The sequence below is a fragment of the Helianthus annuus genome, chromosome 17 (genome assembly GCF_002127325.2).
Source record: "Helianthus annuus cultivar XRQ/B chromosome 17, HanXRQr2.0-SUNRISE, whole genome shotgun sequence".
In the NCBI taxonomy this organism is placed as follows: Eukaryota; Viridiplantae; Streptophyta; class Magnoliopsida; order Asterales; family Asteraceae; genus Helianthus; species Helianthus annuus.
In genome coordinates this window covers 15,249,372-15,253,720 of record NC_035449.2, presented here as the reverse complement: position 1 = coordinate 15,253,720, position 4,349 = coordinate 15,249,372, and the positions used below count along the sequence as shown (strand labels likewise).

Here is a 4,349-nt window from a genome sequence, read left to right as displayed (position 1 = left end):
ACAACGATATGTGACAAACGACCTGGTTATCTTGTTGTTACATGTGATCTTGACCACCTGCTTCTTCTCCGGTCCGTAGTACCTAGCTATGGCATCAGTCTCCATCATATACGGCATCTGAAAGTTATAGTCTTTCGTTAGAACAAAGTTTATTTGAATCGTTCACACCAAAAATTATGAATCTGAAAATGATACTCTTACCTGATTGTCAGCAAGTTTGAGTTATGATGGTATTGGCTCTTTTTTAGTTTGAATCTGATAGTATTGGCACTTTTTTATAAATCTGATAGTTTGAATCTGATAGTATTGGCTCTTTTTTAGAAGTTTAAATGTTTTTTTCTAGTACCTTTAGCAGGGGCGGAGACAGCTTATACCCAGCCATAGCACAGGCTACGGCTCAAAGTCGTGTTCGCAGTGTTAATTTTTTGTTTTTTTTCGATTTTATATAAAGGATACCCCTAAAACATCATCCCGATTCGTCAGAAACAGGTCTGAACATGTCAGAAACATCGTCCCAATTCGTCCCTGAAGCCTTGAACTCGAACCTGCGTTTCGTTGTGAGTTTTCGGTTTCTTGGCCCCTGAAGCCTTGAACTCAAACCTGCGTTTCGTTGATCAGGTTCGTCCCTGCGTTTCGTTGTGAGTTTTTTTTTGTTGGGTTCAGGCCCCTCTCAAATGCCCTCACAACACACACTCACAGATATATGTAAAATGTGCAAATTGCAGAGAATGGAAAAGCTTGTCGGGTTGACCCGTACTCGGTCCGAACTTGACTCGTAAATAACCTGCATCCTTTGCAGATGGTTCTAAGTTCTTAACCGAACCAATAAATTCGCCAAAAAGTTCATGTGATCACGGTGATTGTTAAATTTGAATATATTGTTGCTTTTGATGACTATAGTTTATCTTCGAATGTATCACATATAGCTTTTGATGACTATAGTTTTGTGATCAGGATGAACAACTCTCAGAGTGAACCAGAACAGGCAACTGCCCAGGCTAAGGCCGAAGCTCAGGTTACTTTTATTATCTTTCTTTCTCATAACCTCATATATGTACGCATTGTAGGATGTATTTATTTATCATTTTTAATAAATTTACACGCTTTTTAAATTTAATTCATATTACGGTAATTATTTTGCGCATATGGTGGAATTATTTACTGAATCCGTCACTGATGTTAAGAATCTTTTGCTGTCAGGAAAAGACCAGTCAGCTGATGGAGCAAGCCAGCAATGCTGCACAGTCCGCCCAAGAGTCGATGCAGCAGGTCCATTTTTTTTAATCGCTTTATGATTTTTATACTGATTATTATAATTATTTTTATATAGTTTCTTTATTGAGATTGAATTTATTTGCAGGCTGGCTAGCAGATTAAGGAAAAGGCACAAGTAGCAACCGAGGCAGTGAAGAACGCAACAGGGATGAACAATTGAACCCCGTGGATCAAGTTTGATCAACCACCATCGTTTCTTTTGACCAGCACCTGTTTTCAGTTCTTTATATTTACAAAATTTTATATTATTTTTATAATTTCGTTCTTTTGAGTAATTGATTTTGAACCAGAAGATCTAGATATAACAGAGCCTGTTATATCAAGGTTTACAAAACGTGCCCAGATGCTAAAGTTTCTTTTGAGTCGTTGATTTTGGCCTTTCGCATTTTGTCATTAAAGTTTCTTTTTTTCATCCATGTGATAACAATAACCCGAATGGTTTCACTCAGAAGTGAATGGGTCAAAAGTGTGTCATGTATGGTTGAAAGTTGATTCGATGAATGCTATAAATTCGTAGGGCAATGAAATGCGTTCAATTCTTTGTATCAGTTAAATTTATAAGCCTTCTATAGTCTTCTTGTTAACCTTTGTGGCCATTAAAAAAGTAGATGAATTAAAAAAATAAAAAACATAAAAAGTGGTGGGGTAGAATCATCTAGGACCATCCTCCATACCCTCTAGTTTTGTGGGATGAACCATCCTTAGGAGGACTATGATGTGGCGCCTACGTGGCGGATCATCCTCCAAGGAAGGACCATCACCATACCCTCTAGCCTTATAGACTTAAACTAGCTAATAAAACTCATCAAATGTCATCATTAAAACTCTACTCAAGAGTTTCACCATATAAGTAGTTAAGAGTCTCAATAATTATAGACTTAAACTCTAATAAAACTCATCAAATGTCATCATCAAAACTCTACTCAAGAGTTTTACCATATGAAGAGTTTAACTAGTAATTAAAATTTCACTCAAATGGATTTAGAAATCACAAATTAAAGTTGGTGATAAATCCACCACAACTACACCATCATTTTATGGTGATTTAATTCTTAAAGCCAATCAAACATCAACTTCAATGTATGACCTTTTATTTCTAAGTCATACAAAGCATTATTGTTTAAAAAACCAAACGGTTGAACAAAAAAAAAAACTCTACTTAAGAGAATTTGACGTTTACAAAAAACATATTGTTTACACCAATAATTCCGGTCTAACACACATGTTAGAGAATTTAACGTTTACAAAAAACGTACGGTTTACACTAATAAACCCGATCCAACACAAAAGTTAGAAAAATTAACGATTCCCAAAATCGTTTAAAAAAACAAACGGTTGAACCAAAACTATTCATTTTGTACCACGGTATAGGATTTAAGATTGTATCTCAATCTTAAGAAATCCAAACACAACAAGTTGTACTACATACATATTTCCCAAAAGAAAATATTTATAAGATCATAATCTTTAAAAATATTTTTTATTATAAATCTTTTTGTGAATCCAAAATCCTTATAAATAAGGTTTTAAGATTGTAGCAACAATCTCACAGAAATCTATTTTAAGTTTGTAGGAACTAGGTTCACCTTTTATAAAATATAATTACAAAATATATAATAACGAGACTCTTGTTGTTCGTAGAAATATCATAGTACAATACTGGTTGCAGTAACTAAATAAAAGGAATATAAAATATAATTATATATACCAATCTTGATTCAAGCAGCATCTCTGGTGGGTCCTTCACGCGCACTTGATAGCATTTTAGACTCGAGTATTCATCATCTTGAGTCTTGAAAAATACTCCTTGTTTGCAAGAAAGAGTACACTAAAACGTTGACGATTTTGGTTGAGGCACGTGCTCAACACGCTTCCCTTAAAACGGATTTCACGCCTCTACCAAAGACGACGCGTCTGTCTCCCAGGGTACAACAGCCGAAGCAGTCTATACTGCCGAAGATGGCCACGCGCCCGAGGTTACACTGGATAATTGTAGTGTTTGAACTTATGGAACAAATAAAGATGTGACGGTGGTGGAATCGAATAGAGAAAACATATCTCTCTAAGTACCCAACACATGGGTCTTCAAGTATTTTTTTCTTTTCAGTAACTCTCCATATATTCATGTAATTTTCTTGTATCTTCTCTTGTATTTTTCTAGATGTTCTTTTTCTCAAATGAGGCACATAGCCTATTATTATACAAGAGTTGAGGATGAATGAAAAGTCTCACTTTTTAGAACTTAATTTAAGACATAAAGACTCAAATTAAAAGACATTAAAACTCTAATTAAGAGTTTAGTCTTTAGTTCACCATACGAAGAGTTTATTAATAATTATAGTTTCATTAAATTATAATTCACTAAATATCCATTCACCAAATTTCCAATAGATTCGTGTTACTGAAACATTCTTATGTGATAAACTTGACATTTACTCCCCTTTTATTTAACATTATATTTATTTATTTAAATCCTAATGTTTATGGGTTAACCTTATACCACTAACGGTACTTTACCCGACCATTCCTGGTTAATTTGGTTTAGTTACCAAATTTGTTTTTGGGATGTTACATATATCATATAAAATTTCTTATAATTATATAAATACTTGGCTCGTTTAAGTTTGCGAGCCTAGGCAAACTCTGTTAAATGAGCTCCATTTAGCTCGAGCTCGTTTAAGTTAGATTCAAGCTTTAGCAAGCCAGTTTCCACTATGCGGCCTTGCTAGTTACACCCTACAAATTATTGTAGCTACCTCGGGGAAAAGGCAGCATATTAAGAGTCAGAGATTTCTTTCACTTTCTTCATGGTTCGCTAACTAAAACATGTTATCTAGGTATGATCCATTAAAAGAAGGGATTAAAGACAAAGGCCCGCTTTCTAAGGTATGTGTTACTTGTTGTATATTTCACACTAATGTATTTTCATGAGATATTTCTTTTTCTAGTATATAAATTGTATAAAAACTAGCAATAACACCCGCGCGCGTTGCGCGGTACATCGCAAACATCAAATGGATTAGTCCAAACGTTATGTGATGCGTTAACCATACGAAAACACGTGTTTCGACGTA

At 34.6% G+C, this 4,349-nt stretch overlaps 1 pseudogene; it reads left to right on the top strand.

Annotated features, from left to right (window-relative positions):
- Positions 1-903: 903 nt before the first annotated feature.
- Positions 904-1,668, top strand: LOC110921998 (annotated as a pseudogene).
- The last annotated feature ends 2,681 nt before the right edge of the window (positions 1,669-4,349 follow it).